General features: G+C 53.4%; 1 protein-coding gene across 5 annotated transcripts in view; it reads left to right on the top strand.

Annotated features, from left to right (window-relative positions):
* Positions 1-26,331, top strand: part of RNF220 (ring finger protein 220) — a 228,838-nt gene that overhangs the window by 67,380 nt on the left and 135,127 nt on the right. The gene's annotated exons all lie outside the window — the stretch shown is intronic.

Genomic DNA, 26,331 nt, shown 5'->3' with positions numbered 1-26,331 from the left:
ATGGATGTGGCCAGGGAGGAGCTGTTTGCGCTCTCCCATCTCAGCTGATCTGCCTGGGACCAAAGGAGGGTCCTCTAAAGCAGCAAGCACAACCCAGGCTACCCAGAAGATGTAGCTAGGCTGTTTTTTTCTGTACAGTGGGCATCAGTGGAGCCATCACCATGACTGTGGTGTGGACAGGCCCAAAGGAGCTGGAGCCTTGGTGGGTGGTCAGGAGGGAGACTCTATAAACCCCATCAATCTCCTCCTCTGGCTCCCATACATCTGCTTGCAAAGGGAGGGGGAGGCAATAACCTGGCTATCCGCTCACCATTGGCGCTTTGGGAGGCGGAAGGGGGAGGAAGGGGGGAAACGCCAGCCCTGATCCCTTGGCAACTGCGGGCTGAAATATTAACTGGAAGAATGTGCCCAAGACTTGGCCCCCACACTGGTCTGTTCCAGCGCTGCCTCCTGGGGGGTGCAGGGAGGGGGTAGCCTGTTTGCACAGCCCAAGTGTCAACTAATTAATAGGAGTTTATAGGAACATTTCCAGGGCAGCTGGCTCGGGAGAGGTGCAGGAAGCACCCCACATTTCCTGAATCCCAACCGTGACCCAGTGGTCTTCTCCATATCTTGGAGGGACAGTAGCTGCTTTGGTTTGCTCTGGAGTCTCTGTGGCCAAAGCAGCCTCAGCTGGTCACTGCATCACTTGCTCCTGCCTGCGCTGCTACCATGCAAAGCGGTGCTCATGGTCCATTCCTGAAACCTCTTCATTTTGTGGACATGCTTCTCTTCCCAGGGCTTTGAAGTGCCTGTTGAACAACCTGGGTGGGTGGACTTGGTGATGTGTGTCCTACAGCGGTTCCCTGAGTGCCCATGCTCGGCTGAGGAGCAGCAAGTTTCACATCCTGCTCTGTCTTTCGAGGTGCATGTGTGTGGGTCCATTCCAGCCCACAATTTCTCATGTTATCTCAAATAGCAGGAAAGATGTTGCCTGGGAAGTGAATACACTCCCAACAGTGTGTCTGCTGGATGGTGCCCTTGGAGCACATGTGCTGCTTCCTCTTGCATTGACATCAGACTGTGTAGACATCAGTGAGAGGTCTTGCTTGGACATCTCTCCCAATGCATTGCAATGTTCCTCGGGGTCAGCTCCCCTCCTGTGCTTTACCTGGTCATGGTGGAGGGATCTTACAGAGGCAGCCAGGATGGAGCTGTCCTGGGGTAGGGAAGGGTGTGAGGTGGGGGAGCACCCTGGGGTGCAGGGCAGCCCCATGGACCCTACCACAAAGAGTGGGACTGGAGACCCCTGCTCCAAGCATCCCTGAATTTAGGGCCTACCTGGCTGTGATCTTTGAACAAACCAATAAATGAAGTGTAATAACCAAAACGGTGATTGTTTTCCTCACAGTAGCTGTGGAAATCTCTCCCGGGGGAGCACAGAGCTGCCAGCCTCGGGTTTTAGATCACAATCCCACTAACCTTCCTGTCCCCTGGGCAATAGTTTACCACTGCTGCCCTCAGAGCTAGGCTCTATTTATTATATATACTGGCCTCTGTGTGTGGCGGTGTGTTCGTAAAGCCTGATTGAGCTGTAAGGAAAAGTGCACTCGAGGGAAAGGAGGAGACAAATGCCTGATTTGGCCTGCCCTAAATATGGGCTTACAACCTCTGTGGGTGCTGCCAGAGGGTTCGAGGCGGTCATCCAGACACAGCCGCAGCCACACAAAGCTGTTCCTTGATAGCTGTCCTCTGCAGGGGTCATCCTGCCCTTGTCATCACTCCTGAGGGGCCCGAAGGGCTGCAGGAGCGCAGCAGAACCTGGGCGGCTCTCTCTGAGCTGGTGGCTTACCCTTCGCATGGATCTGCAAAGTCCAGCTCAGAGAAATCGAGACCTCTGACCATGCAGGTCCAGGTCAGAGCAGCCAGTAGATGGGACCTCAGCAGGGCTGGGGAGGCTGAGTCCAGAGCCTGTGAGGTGTTGCAGCCATCGGATCCTAACAAAGCATTTTGGATTGGTTTGAAACGATGGAGGTTACATGTAGCCTGCACCAAAATCATCTGCGTGTGTCCGCCTTCAGATGACAGATGGAAAATCAGGTCACTGTGGGGAGGACAGTGCTCTGATCACCTGCCAGTGCGAGTCTTTGGCACTTGAAAAAAACTAGTCAGGGTGGCAGAGATTAGCAGGCACCCCTGACCCTTGCTGTCCAACATTGCTTTTGTGAGCTGGAGACCTTTACAGTTATGGTGCTGCAGGGAGAGGATCCACACCCCTCTGCAGGGGGGGTTAGCTAGTTGACTGGACAAAACCTTGGCCAACGGGGGAAATGGGGTTCCTACTGGAGTATTGTACTGTCTTGTGTGTGTGTGTCTGTCCACAAGCATACATAAACCTGCCCAACAGTGCTCAGCTGTGTGTCACAAGTCCTGTATTGCTCAATACTGGGAGCAAATCTTCTGTACGAGTGTCAGTGGCCATCTGGCATGGATGGCTATGGCTCACGGCACTTCTGCAGCTCAATGCAGTAAGTGGCCGTGGGGCCCAGCAGAGCCTTGACTGGGCATTCCCATTTCACTTTGCCATTTAGCTGGTTTGATACAAGTGTGAACTGAGGCTGTGATAGAACAGAACAGGACAAGAGACAAGATAGATGGGGCCTCGTCACCAGCTGGGGGATGGCATGGCCTAGGAAAGCCCCAAAGGACAAGCAAAACACCATCCTCCACTCCCAAACCTCACTGTGAGTTGAACAGTTGAACACTGCTCTGAAAGCAGCTACTCCTTGGTGCATCAGACCCATCTTCAGACCTACATCCCAAAAGCCACCCACCTGGTGTGGCTGGCAGCAAGGATGCGCTCCATCACGTGGAGCGGCTGGCAGTTGCTGGAGTCATCTGCATTGCCCTGTGTGTCTTGCCGTGGTTTTTACTGGGATGCCTGTGCTAGGTGACAGCCCAGCACAGATTGATGTGGGAGCTGGCAGACTGGGGATGGCAAGGCTGCCCCAGCTACTCAAGAAGGAGCACGGTGGTACAGCACAGACATAGTTATTCTTCACTGGGGTAACAGAGAGCTATGAGATCTTTCATTTTCCAGGAATCTGCCCCCTCCCCCTACTTTTTGCTTTCCTATATAATATTCCATGCTGTAGCCTATAAATGCTGCTCTGAGCCCACAGCCTGATTGAATTTGGAAGCCTTTGTTTACAGATGTCTGGCTGTACAGGGGTATTTATTGAATTTTCCATGAAATGTTGCTCCTCTAATGCTGTAAAGCACAAGCTGCCCACATCAGAGGAGCTGTGTGTTAACGGATCAGGTTACGCAAAGATGCATTGCTCTCGCTCACCATCCTTTTCCCTGCCGGGGAGGAAGGTGGGTGCTGGAGTCCATGCACAGTGGGACTTTTCAGGGGACTCTTGCCATTAAGAAGAGAAGGACTGTCTGTCCTGCATCCTGGGGCTGGGAGGTGTGTTTGGTCCTGCAAGGCAGCAACTCCAGCCACATGCGATGCAGCCCAGCTGGTGCTGAGGGCAGAGCAACTCGCTGCAGGTCACAGCAGCAGCCAGGTCTGCTGGTGGGACTGGAGGTGGCACTGACTTTGGGCTGTTATAATTACTGCTCTGGCTATTGGTGGCTCAGAAGAGACCTTGATGGCAGGAAGGTGTCCTCAGAGCTTTTTTGTGCTTTCCTTTGAGGCTTGCAATGTTGGGGTATAGTCAAAATAGTGGATAATTTATTAAGATGTCCCTTCGGTCACTCTGCAACCAGTGTCAATCTTTCCTTGCTCTTCTGATCTACTGCCTCACAAGCAGAAGACTGTTATCAGCAAAAGGAACAGGATTTTCATCCTGGGAGACCTTTATGGAGCCCCTTGGAGCATCCTCTGACCTCAGTGTGTCATTTTTAACCTCTGTCTTGAGAGGGAAATGAGGGAGAGCTTGGTCTATGAAGGACACATCTGGAACCTGCCGTTCTTGCAGTGGTAGCTGGAGGAATGTGTCTTCCTTCCTCATGGGGGAAAGTACAAAACCATCTTGCAAAACTCTGGGTCAGGAGCCCCAGGATCTCTGATGTAAAATAAATGATTCTCGGGAGAGAGCATGTGTTCACCATGTTAGAAAAACAAGCCCCCCTGCAAACAGCACATACCAAACTCTGCCCAGAGGAAGGGACTTCAAGGGTGGACGGAGGGATCAGTCCGAGCATCAGAGCACAGCCTGCCCCCCTCTCCCAAGCTGGATCTTCACACTGGTCCGAGGAGGAGGCAGGAGGGATGGGGGCTTGTTTTCTCAGATTTGATTGGTTTATTTATCCTTGGTCCGGGCTCCCATCTGGTCCAACTTCAAACAGGGGCTGCCGCAAAGTGTGGAAGCCACCAAGAGAGATTCTGCAAACAACGGTTGTGCAAAGTATATAAATATTTCTGGACATAAAAATGACTGTGTCTGAGGAGGGATCAATTTGGGCTGGGATGGAGGGTTCCTCGTCCTGCTTGAGATAAGTCCTGGAGAGTGGCTGGAGCAAGGAGAAATATGTGCTTATCTACAGTTTACATGTGCATGTGCAAGGGCAGAACCAGCCCTGCTGAGTGCCGCTACCGCTGGAGGCTGGAAGGCAAGGAGAGGACAATGGGAAAGTCTGTCTGTCTTCTCCTGATTTAACAGTCAGCATGCAAAAATGTCCATTGATTTAGGGAGCCAGAATTGGATTCGGGGTTTGTAAGTCATTGGGAAATCCAGCATGGTCTGTCTCATGAGGGACCTCCAAAACACAGCAGCTGCATTTGAAAACTTTGGTGCAGCTGCTAGACATGAACTTTTAATTGAAGATAGAGGGAAAATGCAGTTCTGTTAGCAACGGCCTTTTGTGCTGTTTGAACAGCAATGAGTGCCTGGGCCAGGATGCTCGTGCATCCCGGAGTGATGCAGCCGGTGGCTTCAGAACTGGCTGATGGACTGTAAATCAGATCAGCTTACAGATTGCAGTTTGGATGGCATCTCTTCAGGGAAAAAGGCAGTGGCCAGCGTTAAGCCTGGGCTAAGCCAATGTCTGCGCTGGTGATACTGAAGAGGACGTGAAAGCCATGCGGAGGAATTCGTAGTTGATGCTACAATGGAGGGAACTGCAAACACCACTGAGGGCGAAGAAATAGTGTCAATTTAGAGAGGACAGTGCATGCTAGGTGGGGGACTCTCAGGTGTAGGAACGTGATGTTCCCAGATGTGACGGTCCTTCCTTGTGCGAGGCACTGTGTATTTCTGGCTGAGGAGAGGGGCAAGGAGGACACAGTCACTTCTATGGGCTCATTTCTGCCTTTGGAAACATTTGGGGGTGCTGGGTCTTGTGGGGTTCACCAGGAGTATGCCAGCCCCAGACAAGGCATACTGCATGCTGCATCTCCCCTGGGGCTCAGTTGCCCGTTGACCTCTGGCCACAGGGGCTGGAGCCAAACCACATGGGAGAAATCCCACCATGCTAGTTGTTCTCAGATCAGACTAAGAAGAGCCCAAAAGCAGGTGTTTCCTGAGTTGTGTCCCAGTCAGGCTTAAGCCCATGGGGACAGGACAGATCCAGATCAGTGGATTTAAATCAGAGTGGTTTACGTTCCCAGGATTCAGAGGTTTTAACCTCCAACTTTGAGGTAGCTCTTAGCATCAGCACACCCAGATGTGCTGTAGGCAGCAGCATTTGTCCCTCCCTCCAAGACAGCCAGGTATGCTCGGCAGTGTGTGGTAGGACCTGACTGCTAACCACAGACAGAAATGACCTCGTGCCTGAGTGGCAGGACAGTTGAGTGCTGTCCCTTCCTCTGCTGTGGAGCTGCCTGGTTTCTGTCCCCAGCCTTGCTGCAAGAGGAACACTGCAGCCGGAGTCTGGTGGCATTGACTCAGCCAAGGGAAGAAGAGCAGCTGTACCTGGGCTTGGTTTCTATCACAAACTGCATCAGGCAATAGAGTCGGCAGCAAGGCAAAGCCAGAAGACCCCTTCAAAGCAGAAACAGGTTGCTGAGATTCCTGCCTTGCCGCTTTCCCTCTTGGCAGGGACCAGGATCAGCCCCATGTGAGCTCCAAAACCTGCCGTCCTGTGGCACAGGGCTGCCTCTCTGGGAGCCATGGCTCTCCTGTCCCACAGGCTTCCCAGGCTGGGGCTCACCAAAACTGGGTGCTGACCTGGAGGGCAGGGGGAAGCCCTGGGGGAATTTGCTGGGAAGATCCCAGGGCTGAACTCGGCTGTCTGGGATGGAGAGCATCTAAAAACTTTGTCCTGCCCACATGAAGCCCAGCCTGAACCCTGGCCCAGCCTCCAGCAGCCGTGCTCTGCAGCAGCCCTCAGTTAAACCTGATCCCTCGCTTTAAGGGCCTGCCTGGCACTTAGTGGAGACTGTAAATAGCGATTTATAAACGATCTTCACGCCGATTCCTCTGCCGCTGCTCAGACATCAAAGTCTATAATTCACGCCCTCCCGCGTCCTGAGCCTTGCAAAACCGGAGCCTTTGATGTGAGCCCCCCCCTCCTTTGCTACCTGCGCGCGGGGGCCGAGCCTGGCTGGGCTGCGGGCATGTGCGCTGCTTGCAGCAAGGCGCCAGGCCCGCTCTGCGAAGCATTTTATAAGGTGTCTGCTGTCATTCAGCCTGTTCCTGAGCCTGTTATCCCCTTTGGCGGGGCTGTGTGGGACAGCTGCGAAACAATGGGAACGGACCAGGGGGAGCTTGCTGGGGGCAGCGTCCAGAAAGCACCTGGCCTCTCCTTCCCCCACTTTCCCCCAGCACCTGCAAATTAATGGAAACTTCTCTTTCCAGTAGTGCTGCCTGTGCTGTTTAACAAGTCCGACTGCATGCTCTGAGGGCTAGAAACCAGCTTTGTTTCTTGGGGTTGAGACGGCTCCCAGGACCCTTGCATCAGCCCTGCTGCTTTTAGGGCAGGGGCGAATGTTGGTGCCAGAGCCTTGTGATGTAAACGGACCATGATCTAAGGTGAGGCTAAGAAGGAGTTTCCTGGCTCCGCAAGCAAGGAGTCTCTGAAACAGCCTTCCAGGAGGGAATAAGGAGAAAGAAAATGTACAGCTAGTTGTAAGATGAAGCTGGATCCACTGTAGGAGGTCATGCTGGTGACAGACCCTCAGGGCTCCTCCTCATGCCTAAACTCACCTGGTTTGCAGCCATGCTCCAGGTGGACTCGACAGCCCCACTGGTCTCCCTAGACCTTGTGGGACAGAGTTCAGCTTCATCCTTTTTATGAGTGAAGGCTGACCCAGGATGCTCTCCCCATTTTCCCTGGCCTCTGCCTCACCTCTCCTGAGCCAGCATTGCTCGTGACGGTGCAGGAGCCCTTCTCCAGTGCCACAGTCAGCCCCATTCTGGTCCTCTTCTAGCTCCTCCATTATCTTTTGAAACGTTGAGCTGGATGTGTCACCTCTTTTCTGTAAGCTGGACAGTTTTCTCTTCCTCGTACATGTGAAACTGCAAAATGAAGGCTCCATGCTGTGATCGCACTGAGGTCTGGGGGAGCTGCACAGGACAGGTGTCCTGACCAGCCTGGCCATCTCTTCCTCTTTCTTCTGCCTCTTTCTGCCTCTGTTTTTTTAACTCCTAGGGCTATGGAGAGTATTTTCAAGATGTGAAACCAGTTCAGGCTCTGGGGAATGCACACACCCCCTTGGTCACATCCCTCTTAAACGAAATGATAGTTCAAGCACAACACGCTTGACCGTGGTACCAAAGTGCTGTGAGAATGGAGAGCGGGAGGGGTTCGGGACCGTACCCCTGTTCACCTTCATCTCTGCCAGTTCAGCCCCTCGTTTCCCACACAAGGGCCTAAAGGGTCAGGCACCAGAGCTGGATATAAGTCGCGTGTAAAGCACAAATTAAACTCTGTCCATAAAAAAAAGTTGCCTGGTGTGGTGCAAAATACTATGTCTTACAAGCCAGACACTGCAAAGTTGATAGAGGCATTTGGAGTGTTGGGAGGATTTCAATGTATTTTGCAGCTGGGATGGTTGTGGATTTATTTATTTTATTTTATTTTAAGTGAATGTCTGTAGAAATGTGTTGAGAGAGTCTTGCATGTGCTACAGGCTGGCAAGTGGTGAAGAAAGGGCATGAATCATGTCACTCGGCTCTGTATTTAATCATATCAAACTGGTTTGGTTCTCCAACAAGTCAACATATATTATCTGTGTAAAAAAGGCATTTTACAGGACTGGGAGTCTAAATATCATTTATAAATATTTAATTCTACAAGTGATCTTTGCAAAAGAAGGATAGCTCTTCATTATCATACCTGTGTCTATTGAAATATCACCATTATTTATCATCCACTGTTGGTGCAGTGTCCCGCCTGGGACTGGAAGAGTTATTTTGTACTGGAGGCCAGCACGGGGCTGGTCCTGTCCTTTTCCTCACACGAGGCTACGTATAAAATGGGAGACATGGCCCTGGTGTGGCTTGCCCCTGCCCGTGCCTGTGCCATCCTGGAGACAGGAGGGACACACCATGGAGGTTCTTGGGGACCTCGTGCTTACGCTCAAAGGAATATCTTGTCACCAGGTTCCTTCGTAGCCTGTGCAACCAGAGCTGCTGAAACCCTCTGTGCCTGTTGGACAGCTTTTGTGGACCACTCATCACCCATCTTGCTGTGAAAGTGCCCCGCTCTGCTGTAATCCAGCTCCTTTTACAGTTGCTAAAGTGAACCATCAAAAGCCGTGGCCATCCCGCTCATCCTGTCCCGGTCGCCATCCCTGTGGCTTTCTGCCTGTTTAATCTCTCTGACATTCAGCCCAGCTTTGCCCTGCTCTGTTTTGACTCCTGACAAACCTTTCAATTTGCTCTCCTCTCTGAAGAGCTGAGAAGCCATTGATAGCTCTCCCCCTTAATTATTGAACCTCGGCGTCAGGTTTCGGGCCCCGGGGAGCAGGCCTGCACGCGCAGGGCTCTGAGGCACGCCATTGATCGGCAGGGCTCAGGTTCAGCCTGCTGCTGGCACACGCCTGTCCCTGGGTCCCCAGGCGGCCGTGGCTTCCTGCGTGCATGGCTTCTTCCTCTGCTGTGGGATTAGATCCCCGCCTTTTAGGGCTGGGACTCGAGGGGTGGCGTGCTGCCTCTGGAGTGTGCATCCCGCACCATTGTCCTCCCCGTATTTGACAGGGACGGGAGGAGATGGACTTGTTCCTGGCCAGCTTCCCGTTCCTGACCGGCCTGCCAGGTCAGGAGCCTTGAGCTCTGCATGTGTCCATGTCCTCCCCCATGAAACAGAGGTGTGCTGTTGGGGTAGTGGAGGTGTGCGAAGCACCAAGATCTTCTGTTGGAGCAGAGGGCCAGGAAGAGACAAAGAGTTATTCTGCTTAGAGAGCGGGAACCTTTAACTGCTCTTCTTGGAGAAAGAAACCTCCCCGGAGAAGACACGGTGACAGGGAATATCTCGTTTAAACCCCACTGGCATCTTGCCCCAACTAGCTAGGACTTTCTTCTTGTCACTGCTGCATGGGCTGGTCAGAAAACAGATACCCATTCGCACAACAAATGCCACTGGTGTTTTCATACGCTGTTGTGAATTGTTTTCCAAAGACCATGGGAATGTGTGTTGACAGGCTACAGAAAACCAATAGCATTTTTCACCATGTTTTCAAGAGGAACATTCTTCATCCCCTTTTCCCACTGCCACCCTTAAAGCCACAACACCATGAAAGGGAGCAGGGAGTCAGTACCCCTCACACACCAGCCTGTGTCACCATGCGTGTTCCCTGGCACCACTGGGCAGTGTCGATTGCCCAGGAGAGGCCAGATATCTTCTCTGTCCCTCCCTTACCCACTTAGGGCATTTTTATCCTCTGGCAGCTCCATGGTCCTTCTCCCAGGGACTGGCAAGATGCAGAGGCATGGCAGGAGCTGGCCTGGGAGCTGAAGTGCAAATGCATTTCAGTAGGGGTGGAAGAGGAAGGGCAAGTGTGGATTTTATTAAGTGATAACACATCTTCAAATCAGATTATGGGAAATTTTCGGGGGCACCACGGCATTGATTGGCTGGGCCAGAGTTGGCAAGGCTGTGTGGGAGCACGTCAGAGCATGTGCAATCGGATCCCTTCCATTAGCCTGATCAATAGCCACCGCGTGGGGGGAGTGGACGGGAGTGTGGACGAAACTGCATAAATATATACGCGAGAGGCAAGAAATCACATTACAGCCAAAGAATCCGAGCACAACACGGGTAACCCTTTCACCCCAGCACCCAGGGCAGGGGGAGCATTAACCCTTTCAGGGCAGCCCTCTGACTCCGGCGCTGGAGCAGGGGGTTGACTGGGTTGTGGCTTGGCACGGCGATCAGAAGAGATAAATCACCGCTTTCCCACGCCTGGCTTTCTGGAGGCCAGGTGTGATTCTTTGGCTGCGAGGGATCCGATGGCACATGCTCTCACATGCGTGAGATGTGGTCGGGCACCAGGAGCGTGAGCAGTGTACACACAGCATTCCTTCCAGCAGTGTCCCCATCGCCCTTTGCAACGGGGTGCTTGTGGCACACCGCATGGGTGGGTTAGCATCAGACGTTGCACCCGTGCGATGCACAAGCAGAAGGAACTGCCAAAAGGCTGGGGAGTCACCGCAGAGCTGAGCCAAGCCCAGCCTGCAGGCCAGGTCTTCCTCCATCACTTCTCCACCAGTTATTTGCTGTGCAGCCTCAGGAGACTGGGAGCTATGGGCTTCCCTTCTGTACCATCACATGCGGCATCCCCAGGCACCCGCAAGCAGGCAGAGCTGAGTGCATGCAATGGAGCTGAGTGTGGGAGACACAGGAAAGGAGAACGAACACTTCCCGTGGGATGGAGAGCAAAACTGGGGTGAGGGGTGGTATCTGAAAGGGAGCAAAATAACACATTTATAAAATCTTCTTCTCTGCTTCTTACAATCCTAAGAATTTGTAGGAACACAGGACAGACCTTATTGCCCTCTGAACCCATCTCCTTTACATCTCACATTCGGGATTTCTGGACCAAAAAATGTAGAGAGGCTCATATGCCGCTGCAGGACCCTTCCTGCTCTCACCTGCAGTGTGGTCCAGAGCCCCAGGATTTCATGTCTCTCCACCAAGCCCCACTTATCACATTTCCAGGCCCTCCTCAGCCATGCCTGCCTTTCCAGTCCTGTTTTGACACTTCTAATTAGCAGACATTTAACACCTTGTTTTGCTTGGACTCTGCCTTCAGCCAGACAACACATCGATGGCCTTTGACTTCTCCCCTGACCCCGGCTAACCTGGCAGCGCAGAGCTCTTGGCACCGCTCTGAACACATCCTGTCCAATTTCCTCCCGCTGCCCTCTGCCCCCCCGGTCCCCACGGCCCTCCCCAGCCGTGCCGGGGCGAAGGCACGGTGAGATGCGGCGTGCAGCCTTTCCCTTCGTAAGCGCTTTCCTGAGCATGATTTAAAGCACTGAAGCAAGAAGAGAGAGAAAAAAAAAAGAAAAGCCCTGTAATAAAGTCAGCACTCTGCTTATTAAGGGAAAAAGGTTGTGCTTTACTTATACTAACATTAATTAGATAGATATATAGGGAGCAAAGAGGCCTCTAGGAGATTTATCAGAGGCGCTGAAGATGGATGTGAGGACTGACAGACAGACAGCAGCTCCCGCAGAGTGCCAGGAACAGGGTACCTGGGAAGTGGTGATGGGGGGCCAAAGGGGCAGTGGTCTCGGGGATGCTTCAGTACAGCATGTATGAGGGCAGATGGGGATGTTGGGACCTGCCAAAAACACCTGGGGGTGCCATAAAGCTGGAAGGAGGTGCAGGTGGGGAGTACCGGGGAGGTTTGTGAGAGCATCTGCAGAGAGGAGCATGTCTCCCTCTCCTGTTCCCCTCTGCAGTACAGTCAGGCAGGTCTAGTGGCAGACGAGGTCTTTCAAGCAATAGTTTGTCTTTCATACTCTGGAAACCTGTAGTCACCTGGATGCCATTATCAAATCGAGGAGACACTCAAAGCTGTTTATTTTCACTACGAGACTTTTCTCCCTCTGTTCCCTTCCTCGCTGCATCAATCAAATATTTTCCTACTGCTCCCAGTGCCGGACAGACAGCAGCGCAGAAACCTCATTGTGGCTTTTTCATTATCCCACTGCAGAAGGATGCTTTGTAGGCATCTGATCAGAGCAGGTGCCCTCCTGCTCGGTGCATCAGGTCGAGGTGGGAGAGCAGTCCCTGTCCCAGCTGCCCCACACGCAGTGGGACATAACCTTGTGTATGCCACTAACACAACAGGACAGGTGACCGTCTTCTTGACAAGCCCTTCTGGGCTTGCCCTCGTGGCCATCTGGACCATCCTTTTCTTGTGTTTCTGTTTGGGGAGGTGACCACAACCTGTGGGTCTGGTAGAGATAGCTGAGTCCATGCCTTGTACATGCTCCATGTTTTTCACCATCCTCCCTCCTTCCTCATCTGTCACCCTGAGGACAGCAGAACTCACTGGTCCTTTCCCACTGATGCTTCAGCAAGGACAAGTCTGGAAGTGCCCTGTGATACCTTTGCGACTGCTGAACTTTCTGCTTTACCAAGACAGTTGGCATCCTTGGGCTTTCTTCTCTCTCCTCTAAGCACTTCTTTCACCTGCAAGGACAGGATCTGATTTAAGCAGGAAAGGAAGCTTAACTCTGTGTCCTTGCAGCCCCACTGGAGGGACCTTGCTCATCCTAGGACTGCCAGGTGCTCGCACGCTGCTGAAAGACCTCCCCAGCCTGGAGAGCTGGCTGTCTTGTTAAATCTCCATTCTCATCCGCTTTGCACAGGAGGAGCTTCCACACAGGGAAGAGCCCAGGGCTGCTTGAGGAGGCTGCGACTGAGGTGGGAGTTCAGCTGAGGTCTCTTTGATCTGTAGCCTTGTGCTCCACCACAAGCCCACCCTGCTCTTGGGTTAGTGCTTGTAAGAGGGTTGTGGCTGCTGCTGACAAGCGGAGGCTGAAGGCTCTGGGGTTTTTATTTGCCATTGCTCCAGCAGGCCCCTGCTTGTGTCCGTGAGCTGCATCAGGGCCACTTGTCACCCGGTCCTCCCTTCGCTTTCTGATATTGATTTCTCCATCCTGCCCAGGCAGTGCCCCCTCCCCTCTTTCCCCCAGTCTGGGTTAAATATAGCAGCTAACTTTGGTGGTGATTAGTAATAAAATTTTAACAAGCATCCATATGAACGTCTTTCTGTCACTTTTATGAGGCCATTTACAGCAGGGAGATATAAGAGCACCTTAAATCTCCCCCTAACAGGAGGGGTCATGTCAGAAGGGTGGCAAGCAGAAGGCCCAGTGTCCCATGTCACCTGCCTGGTGGTGCTGTAGGTGCTCCCTGTCTCCACGATGGGACAGGTGGCTCCCCTTCACGCGGATGTTACTGGCTTGGCCAGTTGCTTTCTGGACCAGCGGGTGGAAAAGCAGAGGGGACGCTGTGTGCTGCCGGTGCCGCAGCGGCTGCCCATCGGCAGAGGAGCACGGCACAGGGATGGCACTGGACCTGGAAACGGGCACGGTGGTGTGAGGTTAGCTCAGGTCCCGCGGCAGGACAGCTGCCTCAGCGCTAAGGCGTTGCACTTAGATAAATAAACTCCATTAGGAAAAAGTGTTCACATCGACCATTTTCCATTCGCCTCCCAAGCGTGCTAACTGCAAAACGGGGAATGGTTCCTGTTGCTTTGCCCAAGACTAAATTTGGGGTCTGACTCTACCCTGACACTGTCTATCTTTTTTAAGAAAGGCTTGTAAAAGCCATACACCCTTCCCTGTTTCCGACCCGTTTGGCTGCACACCAAGGGCAGGGTCTGCTCCTGCTTCCAGCAGTGCAGATGTCCCCTGCCCTCAGCCGCGTCACGCCCAGCATAAGGGGGAACAGGATTGAGTCCCCGGTCGGCAATATATGTGCAAGCAGCCAACGGGATCCTTTCCAGGAATACAGTAGAAGGAATAAGTGTTTCCTGTGTAGTTACACATCCCAGCTCTGCTCCTGTCTGTAGGCTTAATTTGTGAGCAGTGAGATACTTGAAAATTTCTGCCTCTGGTTTGGCTCAGCATGGGCATTACATCAGGCTAGGACAGGTCCCAGGTCTGGCCAGGCTCTGGGCTGACCCCTGGGGACAAGCACAGTGGAGCACTGATCCAGCCAGCAAATTCAGTATGTGAGACTGCACGGGATTTTGCCAGGTGGTGAGTGTTTCATGGTGCGAAGGTGAGAGCTCCTTCTGCCCCTGGTAAGAGGCGGCAGCAAATTCCAGCACCTACAGATGCCCCCGTGCACCCAGAGGAGGGCAGAGGGGATCCGGGACAGGGAGAAGTGCAGTCCCTTCCCCAGGATCACACTTTGGGTTGATGGCAAAGCCCAAAATAGACCCTCTCTGTCCTGACAGCTGCCAAACCACACAGCTTCACAACTGCTCTGCGACACCCCTTTCGTGTGGGTGCTCTGCTTCCTGCGCCAGGAGCACGGATCAAACACAGCTTCACCAAGTCTTTTAATATTAAGAAAAAACCCAAGACTTGTGGTCTGAGCTTTGGGCAGAAGTTTAGGTTTGTTCCCTTTTCTAGTTTTGTTTCTTATAAAAAAAGGAAACACACCTTTGAATAGTGAAATCAGAAAATAAGGAAGCAAAATGTGTCCAAAATGAGGGCTTGTTGCTTGTGAGCAGTGCTTGGTCTCTAGAAGAGCAATGTGCAGCCTCTTCATAGGCAGCACAAGCTTTGCAGGAAGAGATACTTTTACATAACTCATATACGTGAGTTATGTAAACATGCATAACTAGTTTTCCAACCTCATATATGCTACCCAAGGGATAACTGCGCAAGGCAAGTATAAATATCACCTGTGCAAAGGCAGGGGAGCAGATGCGGGGAGTAGATGCCTTGTTCTAGGTCTAGAGCTAGAATTATCTCTGTTGAAACTCGCTCCTTTCTGAGGATGCAAGATGGAGCTGTCAGCCTGCAGCAACCTGGCAGTGCGGGCAGCAGGGGTGCTCAAACTCCTTTCAGTAAAAATATCTAGTCTGGCCAACAATAAAAGTAAGAGGAAAAGATTAGCGTAGATTATTTTGGTTTTCTGGTGAGAAGGGCAGAAGTGACTAGGTTGGCTAAGTCAGACTGTTACTTCTTGCTCAGAAAAAGTGACTTTCCCATGTTTGAAAACGTCATTCTGAAGTCTTGTAGGATAAACCGGCCCTCTGGTTTTGACCAGGCAGGAAAGTGATTCTGCAGCGTTGATGTTTCCTATGAAAAGCAAGGCTGTGTGAGTCAGCAGCCCGAGCAGACAGCATCTCGAGGACTGGTCCTCGTATTGCTCTCAGGCCCTGGGATGAAGCAGGGTGGAACCAGGACAGCTGCTGACAGCGTGTGGGTGAGAGGAGGTAGTGGCTGCTGCCAGGCCAAGATGATGTTGGCACTGCCTGTGCTTGTCGGATGACTCCGTTTCTTGCTCCCGCACCTCTCTGTCAAGTTTCCCTTGGAGCCCAGGCTCCCCCTGGGCTGGTATTTGGGTGCTTTTCCTGATCATTTCCCTGGGTGAGATCAGACATCTGTATCCCTGGGAGTGGGAGGGACGTGATGCTCCCTCTGTGCATCACTACATGTTGCTACTGAGATGTTATTCTTGGTACCCCAGATAAAGTTAGTGAGCCAGGATGTCCCCGGACAACCTTGGCACTGTAAATAACAGTCTCCATCCTCTCCTCACATACACACACCCATCCCATGGCTATATGTTCGCTGTGTGTGTCAACTCAGTCATTGATAATGACCGGGATCCTGGGATCACCAAAATGACCCGTTCGCAGAGGCAGGTTGCCCAAGGTTGGCAGAAGAAGGCACCTTGAGGCCCCTGGAAGGATGGGATGCAGGGGACGGTGCTGAGGGAAGGCGAGCGGGGAGCAGAGGGCAGCGGCTGGCAGCCCCCATGGGCAGTGGGATGTGGGGGTAGCCCTGCTCCGTGGGGTTAGAGCTTGCTCTGGCAGGAGGTCAAAAAGGCAAAGTTTCTTGGGAGGTGAATTATCAGTGGGAGCAATATCGGCAGGTCAAGCACATCGGTGCTGGGGTAATACAGTTAAGGTGCAGAGCCTTGGAGGGAGCCCGGCCAAGGAGTGCAGCATTAAAGCAATGAGCCCAGCTTAATCTGCCCCAAGTGAGGGCAGTGGGGTCTTTAATATTGTGTCAGGCTCGCAGGCCCTTGTTGGCGGGTTATTCTTCACGGCAGCTAATGCCACTGGGCTAACTGAATTAGCCCCTCCTTCCGCGGGGTGAACGTGGGGTTGCCGGGAGGGCGATCGTGCCTCGCAGCTGCAGGGAGAGCGAGTGATGGCCTGGAAATTCAATCAGGTGAGGAGCCGCCGCCATCCCCAAAGGACAGGGAGCAGCCAGATTGGGGAGAAGAGCCTGGGACGGGGATGCCAGTGACTGGCTCCGTGTTGTCCCTACGCAGGGTGCCCTCCGGAGACTGCTCCCTGCTCTGGATGGCATGAAGTGCTGTCCTGCAGCCTGCTGCTCTGCATCCCTCAGCCCTCCGGGAGCGCCTTGGTGGAGAGCCCATCCGTACCTCCGTGCTCGTTTCCAGCTTGCTCACCGCTGGGTGCAGCATCCCCTCACACATCCATAGGGAACCGTGGTGCGGGGACATGCTGGGACATGCCGTGTGTCTCCAGCCAGGCTGGGCGTCCCTGGGGTCCAGCCTCCAGCACACTTGCAGCATTTCTGTTCGATCAGAGATGAAGGTTCGCCAGGAGAGACATCCTGGCCAAAGTAATTGGCAAGTGGATCTTTTCCTGGCTTTGCTGTTGGGACGAGGTGCTCCCCTAACAATCCGCTGAGTGATTGCACTATCCTCTTTGTAAAGCCCCGAGGGATGCACGGACAAGGATGGCTAAGGGGCTGGGTACAGCAACGGCCCATCATTCCCAGGAGTCATTGTCTGTCCTTCAAGTTAAGGAAAAAGGAACATCTGAACCTGGCAGGTGTTAGCTTGTTGTCCTCCAAACCTGCCACTGCTTTTTTTTCTTTCCCAGCCTCAGCGATTGCTTCCTCCTTCACATCTAATTACAAGCACACTCCTGGCAAATACTGCAGCACATCCTGAGTGGGCGATGGCATCTGTGCCCACCACTGCCTGGATGGTGCCGAATCCAGAAGGTGCCAAATCCTGCCTGGATGGTGCCAAATCCTGTGTGCCAGGGGCCTGGGACAGCCTGTACCCAGCGTTGGCACTTCGTTAGCCCCGAGGGCAGGAGCGGCTGTGGGGGCCATGGAGGATGCTGCAGTCCCAGAGGTCCGGTGATGGCAGACCCACGGCACAGGGCTGCTCTCCTCCCGCAGGGCACAGCCCCCCTCATCCCGCCACGCCAGCCCTTGCCCTAGCTGAAGCCACCATCCCTTCGTCCGCCCGCCACCGAAGCTGACATGGTCCCCTCTCCTTTCCCAGGTGCCCCTTTGATCTTCAAACCTGCCCCAGCTCCCTCCACCCCCCTTCCCTCGCATTGTTATAAATGGAGGCTTTAGCTGCCTTTAAATAGTCATATCTATCAGACAAGCTCATGTCAGCCATAAATTCTACAGTAATGATGATTTTCTAAGTGGGTCGACCAGAGCTATTTCCGCTTCAGCCTCAAGTTACTGCACATGTCGTCCCCCCCCAGGGGCTGGCAGCCTCATTTGTTGTCCCCCTAATTGTCATCTCTCCCATATGCACTTGGGCAGAAGCTGGAAGGAAAACCGGCTGTGCCACCGGCCCCAGGCTGGAACTCCCCTCTGCATCCACAGGTCCCTCCTGGTCTTCCCACCTGGGAGCGGGTTCCAGGGAGGGAAGAGGGCTGGAGGGGTGAGACAGCACCGGCTGCCTCTAATGCAGGCAGGGGGAATGGCCGCAGAAGCCCACCATATGGATGCCCTTACCTCTCGCCGCTCTCCGCCCCTCCCCAGCCGCGTGAAACCGGCCCTGATGTGTGAAAGCTGTAATTGCAGGTAATCCCCCCACACTGCGCATGGTTTGAATTTGGCAGAGCAGGAATGTGGAAAGGAGAAGGGGAATTACTGCCCAGACATGCTGCAGGGCCAACATCTGCACGAGTCATCAGGGCACATCTGGCCACAGCAGCCTGCGCTTGGTAGCCCAGACGGTCACTTTTTAGCCCAATGGGTCTGTCTGAATCTCTCACTAAGGGCAGGGCATGGACGCCCTGGGACAGGGAACCCTAGGCTGATGGAGAAATTACTCCCTTCACCGAGTATTGCTGCAGTTGTTGGCCTGGTCACGCAGACTTGGTGTGGTTTAGTTTTTCCATTTGTAAAATAGATTAAAGCTCTCAGGAGCATACTTTAGGGTACTCATCACAGGCTGTTCTGAAGAGGAGAGCAACCGTGACACCCTATTCCAGGTTTGCCTAAGGCTGGCACTGCTTTGCAGCATCCCCCAGTGAGATGCCGGAGCAAAGTTATTGATTTCTGCCTCCACGTGCAGTTGGGATCACCGAGGTGGGTCTCTGCCTACTTTCTGTTTCGCTGGAGTCTGGTCCCAGAGCCAGCAAGCTTTCTGCAGAAATTCTGTCCTGAGGTTCAGTCCTGCAAGGCTGAGCACTTCTCAGTACTGATCCCCCAGTGCAAAGCGAAGGATTTCAAATCTGCCTTGCAGGATCAGGCCTTTGCAGAGAGAAGCAAGGCGGGATGGTCAGAGCAGGACTCATGTGCCGTCAGTGCCAGAGGGTCTCTGTTGCCTCCAAGTGCAGTTGGTCTGTTTGCACTGGATAGGGATGGAAAGCCTCTATCACACAGACGAGATGATGTTCTCTTGGTAATTCCTTGCATTTCCTGACAAGCCAGCCCTGCACCCTGGGAAGGCTGCTGGGATCCAGGAGGAAGCAGAAAGGGCAGGGGGAACAGGAGGGCCCAGGGCACGGAGAGGGGCTGCGGTCTTGAGGAGGGGAGGCTGTTATGTCCCGCACTTGGTTTCTGTGGCCAGGCTCAATCTGATCTGCAGGTGAGAGGGTGGGACAAGAATCGGGGAGGTTAAAGAGACAGACAGGCAAGTGGCTGAAGATCCACCCACCGCCACGCTCTGGGACGAGGGCTGGCCCCGGGGAGCACTGGAGCAGCGCCTCATCCCTGGGCAGCTGACCCTGCTCTGTCTCCTTGACGGAAAAGACCTGCTGGACCTTCTCATCCCGACCCTTCACCTCCGAGGTTTCTTTGGGAATGTGTGCGGTCAGGGTGTAAATCCTTGCTGCCGGTGAGCTGCCCTGTGCTGGGGAGGGGACGTTGGGTGATTTTAAGCAGCAGGCACGGGTGTTACATCTCCTCCCAAATGCGGCTGAGCACGCCTCCCATAAGAAGCCTGCTTGGGGCTTACCCAGGAGCAAAAGCATCCTCTGTTCAGTCACTTACAGCCCTCCCCGCTCTCCCAGCCCGGAGCAAAGCAGCCTGACCTCGCTCAGCAAGAAGGCAGACACAACCTCCTTCCCAGGCAGGCGGCTTCTCAGATAACCCCCCGGCTTTCCGAGGGCAGTGCAGGTGTCAGAGGCATTGTCTCTTTGGAAATTAATTTTCCTGTCGATTTCCTTATTTCTCTTAATTGATGAGGGGCAAGTCTTAGGCGCGTTGCCAGCGGCACCAGCCACAGCCTCCCGTAGGTATCGGCAGAGCCAAAAGCACGAGCGCCGAGGGCTGGGGAGTGTAATGAACTCTCAGAGGACTCGTTGCAGCTCAGCCCGTGCTCTAGATTAGCCGAGGAATCATCTGGCCCAGCTATTAACTGTCCCATTTAACATCATAAATTATTAACCTAATTTTGAGGAGGGTTGGTGACGGATCACACTGATTTTGTCAGCTTTTCTGCAGCGTCTCGCACAGCCTGCCGGTGCGGCGTAAGCCGCGGGCAGGGCCTGAGGTTCAGTGCCTCCAGAGAAGGAGAGAGACGGGGCAGCACAGCCCAGCTGCCGGCAGAAGGACCAGCTCTGCCTCCTCTTCCAGCCCAGCAGGGACCTCAGGGAGAGCCCGAGCAGGAGGGATCCTCCGGTGGAAATGGGGGATGTAAGAGCTGCCCCCAAGGAAGAGCAAAGCTCTTATGTGGGGGGCACGGGTGTCCGAAACCTCTCCCCCTTGCTGGGTACCAGCATGTGCTGCCTGCCCTCAGTGCAACCCGTTACCAGAGGTGCTTTTTAGCTTGTTTAAGCAGTTATCAGGATGCTCTTAAGTTTGTACGACAAAGGTCTGGGGTCAGGAGTTTTTTTCTTCCTACGCTTGTTATAGACTAGAGCTTGTTCAAAAAGTTTCTTTCCTGGGAAAAGTTTTAAATAAAATAGGGGAAAAAGTGGGTTCTTTAGTATAAAAGTTTTAAACCATTCAGATGGTTTTTTTCAACTGATTGAAATGTAATGAAAATTTAAGGGATACCATCTTTTCTTTCCCCTTTATCCTTCTTTGAGAAGAGACATGTGTGCAGGAAGAAGGTGCTGAGAACTGCACTCAAACCAGCATTTTTTTTTAATTGAGTGGAAAAATTTTGAAGTCATTTGGTCTGTCAAAAAACCCCATACAAACCTGAAGGAGAGCAAGCTCTGAAATCCTTGTAAAACGCCTCTTTCATTCTGGCATCACAAAAAGGACTTTTTGTTTCCCCACGAGCAGCTGTGCTGCTCGGTGCTGCCTGTCCGTGGTGTGCGAGCGCATGGCCCTGGGCCGAACGTGTGCCTGTCCCCATGCCATGTCCCACAAAAATGGCAGGGGGGACGACAACACACACATTTGGGAGCCAGCGTAGCCCCCAGACCCTCTCCGCTTCGAGGCTGAGTGAGGTTCAGCGGCTGCAGGACCAAGCCTCGCTCTCTGCGTACATTTCCCTGGGTGGAGATGCTGGGGGTCAGGATCAGCAGGCTGCATTGCTGGTAAAATAAATCCCCCCCAAAAAGCCAACACGAGCACAAAGAAGTGCTTTGGGTTGTGGTGAGAGCGCGGAAAGGTGTCAGAGTCTGCACTAAATTGGCAAGACCCTGCCTGTACCACTGACCTGCTCATCCTTGAGTACCCACCTACTAACCAAAAGTGTGGTTACTGCCCTCTTTCCCTGTGACAGGGAAGTCCTGAATTTGCAGACCCACAGCATCGATGCTCTCATCCTCCCCTTGCTTGATGCAGTGCTTTACACACGTGCAGAATAGAGAAGGTACAAGGAAATCGCCTTCGCCAGAAGCCTGAACCTCACAGTGCACACGCAGTACAGACCTGCACAGGACTGATGCCCAGCACACGGATATAAAATACAGCGCCCTGCAATAAAACATGCACTGCTAGTCTATATATTTTGCAATCCCTTTAAAGATTTTTTTTTCTTTAAACCCCTCACCCCAGCTCCCTCCCCATTCTCCCCCCAAAAAATTATTATAAAGAATTATTGCCATTAGTACGTCTTTCCCAGTGAAAGGAGAAAATCGTCTCATTCATAATTTATACCCTCAATTACTATTAATAAAGAAATATTTCAGCAGAAAATCGCCTGGGAAAATTACACGTAACATTGCATTAACATTCTATTTGAACATTTTCATCACATTTGTTATAGAGTTAATAAGAGGGATATGCTCCCCTGACTTCTTCATGAAATTATGGGCTGCCTATGATAGTTTAATCTTTTAGACTTTATATAATATATTCACTTTACTAATTGAGCTATCCAAGGAGCAGTTAGGGATGTTCTTAAACGTGGAAGACAAAGTAATCAGGGCCGTGACTTCCTGACGAGAAGATCTTCTTCCGGAGATGAGGAGCCGCACGTGTGAGGAGCACCCACGTACATGTTTGTGCGCGGATGTGCTGCTCCGTTAGCCCTTCCCTTTATCTCCTGCCCGTACCTGGAAGCAAATGTGAATGAAGGCTGGAGGTGATTTTCGGACTGGTGAAGTATGCCCCAAAAGCTCCATTTGTTTTTCAGAGTGACAGGGGGTTTGGTGAGCTTGAGCAAGCTATTACTTATGGAATAAGAAATGTTCGGTGCGGGGGGTTTCTTGGGAGCAGTACTTTGCATAGACAAGCCTTTACACTCAAATTCGCCCCCACCCACAATCAGGTACATACCATCTCCAAAACTCTGGACAAGGAGCTGGGCTGGGTTGGACAACCTCTCTTCTGCTCTCCCTGGAGCTTCTGCTTCATCAGGTAGCGCGATCTGGGGCACGTGGTCCAGAAAGGCTTCCCTCCGCCCAGGGTACAAACAGACCCAAAATTGGGCCAGTGGTGAGAAGTGAGGTAGGTGTGAGCAGTGAGGGATGGGGTGTTTTGGAAGATGGACACTACTCTGGTGCACCATGACAGTACATCACTCTGGACAGGCTGCTTGTCTCCAAAACACTTCAGCAACAGGAAAGTCTTCATAGCTCGCTCTTCTGCTCCTGTACCTGCAGCCAGGGACCTCGTGCAGCAGCTGGAGCCTTGGTCCAGACTCAGCTGCTCTTTGACCCTTCCTTCTCTGTCGGGCACAGAGATTTGAGCCCCTCATCCAGTTTGGGAGCTGAATGCACATCAGGGTCTCTCAGCAAGATCCTTCTTTCCCCTCCCTGTGCACACGAGGCGTCCCTTCCCATGGGATGTAATCCAGAGCTCTTGGTTTCAAGGAGGAGGCTTCCCTAGACAAGATCAGGCAGTGGTTTGCACCAGGACCATGTGGAAGAGGGCTGCATTGTCAGCATGGCAGGAGGTTGCTCACTCATTAAGCCTAAGTACTTGCAGCTGTGAGCAGGTGCAAAGAGGGATCCATCACCGCTGAGCAATGGCCCTGCCACCGGGGATGAAGGTGAATCTCTGTTAGCTGCCCCTGACAAGGGAGACTGCGGGAGCGAAGGACCAGCTGCTTTGTTTCACGTCCACGGGGTGCTGGTGTCCCCTCTGCAGTCTCTGAGACCGGGCACGGGCAGGGAAAGGGTGGCAGGGCACGAGGGAGCATGCAGGCTCATAGGTGAGGGTTTGCAGTCACCTCTGAAATCACTCTTGTGATTCTCAGCTTCTGCGCGCTGGTGGGCAGTGCTGACAGCAAGCCAAAGGATTAATGAAAAGCTTTTGTGCATTGGGATTCATTAGCTGAGACTCATTAAACAGCAAATAAGAGCCTGGATGTTGCCAACTGAAGGCAGTTCCTGCAGGTGAGGCAGCTTGGGACTGCAGGAGACCCCCATGCTGGAGGGTGGCCAGGTGAGCCCCCATTGCTCCCTGGCAGACCACGGCCAGTGCATCCCACCAGAGGTGGGAATCGGTGCGGGAGAGGTGTGAGGGTGGAGCACCCCTCCACCACGTCCCCAGCATTTTAATGTCTGTTCACAACACCATCAACCCATCGGGCCCGACCAGGCTCAACCGTTCAGACCCCTGCTGTGACATCCAGTTCTGTCACTGGGAAGAGTGAGCTGAGCTCCTGCCAGCTCTGTCCTCCCAGCCCCTGTGAGCCCATCAGGGAGACAAGGATGGGTACGTGACAGCCCAAACCTGCAGCCCTCCACTGTGAGGTATGGGGAGCAGAGCACCCACGCATGGTTGCATGAGAGGTGCAGCTCCATTAATGCTTTCATGGTGGAACATTGTTATCCCTGGCTGTTTTTTCATTCCTGAGCTTGCAGTCAACATTTTCCTGGGTGATGGTGTGCCACCAGCCAGCACTGATGGAGGCTCTGGCCACCGAGCCATGCTGGGCAAGCAGCAGCCCATGCAAGCCCACATCTCCCCATCACCTCCCGGATAGGCAGGGTGCCACAAGCTGCCCTGCGGGCAAACACATGAGGAGTGCGGGGCATTGGGCATCTTCCCAGGGACACACGGGCAGCCTGGGCACGGCAGAGGCCGAGGAAGGTGAGGGACAGACTGTCCACCCCGGGGATGGCCACTGCCTGGTCCTGGGCAGGATGGACCATGCTGTAAACAGGACAAGGCTTGTAAACAGGGTTCCAGCTGGGATAAATTTAGCCCGTTGGGGTTGCAGCCCTGGCGCGGCAGGACACGGTGTCAGGGCTTTGTCGAGAGGAGAGGGGGAGAAAGAAGCTGAATAAACAAACACAGCTTGTCCCTTTTTTTTTTTTTTTTTTTTTTTGTCCCAGTGTTGTTATTTCAGCCAGACAATTGCCCTGCAGATTGAGGGAACAGGCTGGAGTTCAAGTGAATTTGGCTTCCAGCTTCTCCCTTTTTACATTGTGTTTTCACATGGGAATGTATCCTGGCACACATGGGGGGTGTCCGTACCCATGCGTATGGATAACTCCATGGATGCTCCATGTGCATCTCTGGGCTGGCCCACAGGGATCTGGGCTGCTCTGGAGCCCAGGTGAGGCCAAGTAACTTGGCGTTGGCTGTCATGTAGGACTTTGCTTTCTCCACATGCACAGCCCAGACTAACACCCGTGGGCATCCAGGAGCACACGTGCAAGGTGATCTGTGCTCCATGTGTATCTGTACATATGGGCAGAGCAGCCCTGGAGGTGTCCCTCCATGGCAGAGGGGACACTGTAGAGGTGAAAGTCTTTGCAGGACTTTAGAAATGGGGATCAGGACTCCTGAGCTTTTTTTCCCTAGTTCTGTCATGGGGTTTGGACAAGTCATATTCCCTTGACAAAATAATCCGTGATTTCGGGAGCAAAGGGCATGGATCTTCTCTGTCAGTCCTGCTCTGTGAGGACCTAAGTCTTTTCTAAAGGCCACGTTTAGAGGCAGCCTAATTTTCATGTCTTAATTTTATTTTTCTCACATCTCTCTCTGACACACACATACACACACACACGCTTCTATTGGAAAAACGATTTTAATACCCATGGCACATTGTCCTGGTGTGATATAAAATCCAATGACATGTGGCATTTGGAAAAGGTCACTTCCCCCATCAGGATTCATTATCCTACTTCAGCTTGGGAAGCCATGGGGTTGCCCCCTCCTCTGCGGACCCCTTGCCCCCTCCCCGGCTGTGGTGGGCGAGCAGGGAGCGGGGATGAGGCACTGGGCAGTCACACTGGGGACTTTGGCAGTGTCGGGGCAGTCCCGGCAGCACAGGCTCTTGTTTCTCATGTTGATGTCCCTGCCCTTCCCGGTGCCTTCACTTTCCCACCTGCCACAGGGCAAGAGGAGTTACAGGGACACGCTGCTGGGAGGGCTCGGGCTGCAAAGCCGGCTTCGCTGGGTGCACAGGGCTCGGTTTGGCTTTCGCCTGCCTCCCCCTGCTCACTGCTCCCTCTCTGTTCCCTTCTGAGCAGGAGCCGGCTCTTGTGGTGCCCTCACTCTTCACGGTTGCAGAAGGGAAACACTCCCCTTCCCTGTTTCACTTGTTCAATTTTTTGGCTGGCTCGGTTGGGAAGTGCCCTTCTGTGTCACAGAACTCAGCTCAGGCAGCTCAGGCAGAACTGAGAAGAGAAAGCGGAGGGGCCATGGAGCGCCCAGCTCCTCGCCAGCTTCCTCACCAGGCATGGGGTCCCCGGCTGCCCCACACTCGGTGCCCCCCAAGCCCCTGGGGCAGACCAGCAGCGCCCAGAAGGCTGGGGGCAGCAGCACTGGGGGGGGGTCTGTCCTGTCTCTTGACGATTGCCCAGGCAGGGCAGCACCCTGGGCTGGAAAGGGGTCCCTGGTGCACATTGCAGGTGAGGGACAGCAGGTCAAGAGCAGGGGATGCTCACAGCAGGGCAGGAGTGACAAGCCGTCCTGGGGTGCTTGCACGCTTTTGCCTTTCCTTGGACTCATTTCAGCTCAGGCTTCCCCAGAATCATCTTTGTTCAAGAATATCCACCTCCCCGAGGTGTTTCCAGCCCAGCTTGGAGCTTATTCCCTGGGAAGGCAGAAGGGCATAGGAAGGCCAAACCTGCTGTGGAGGCTGTCTGGGGGTGCTCAGGGGATGCAGTTCCTTGCAGAGCAGAACAGGGGCTGTTCCCCAGCAAGTCGTCCCATGGGCAGGGGACTGGGAGCCAGGAACTCTCTGCTTGGTCACAAACTACCTCGGGGCATCTTGGCCAAGCCGTAACCCTGTTCCCCATCTGCAGGGGAGGGGAGAGGCGAGGGGGTGCACCGAGCACACAGTGGGCTCTGGGCTGTGGGAAGGGCAGGAGGTGGGGAGCGGGAGCAGTTGTTCCTGGGGAGAGGAGGGTTATTTTTGCAGTGGGGAGTGGGGTTTGATGCCTGCTGAAGATGACTTCTCAGAGTGCTGAGGGTGATGGTGAGTGTAGCCCCTTCCTACCATATAAACACCAATGAGTTATGGGTACCCCAGCCTCTAATTATGCAGTCAGCCCCAAATAGGCTGTGTCTAACGAGGCTGACAGACTAATATCTCAAGAGCCCTTAATGCGTTATCATCTCTTGCTGTATGACCTCATATTTATAACTGCTCTGGTGGGAGGTTGAGAAA

The sequence above is a fragment of the Balearica regulorum genome, chromosome 8 (assembly GCF_011004875.1).
Source record: "Balearica regulorum gibbericeps isolate bBalReg1 chromosome 8, bBalReg1.pri, whole genome shotgun sequence".
In the NCBI taxonomy this organism is placed as follows: Eukaryota; Metazoa; Chordata; class Aves; order Gruiformes; family Gruidae; genus Balearica; species Balearica regulorum.
This window is presented reverse-complemented; position numbering and strand designations above follow the sequence as displayed.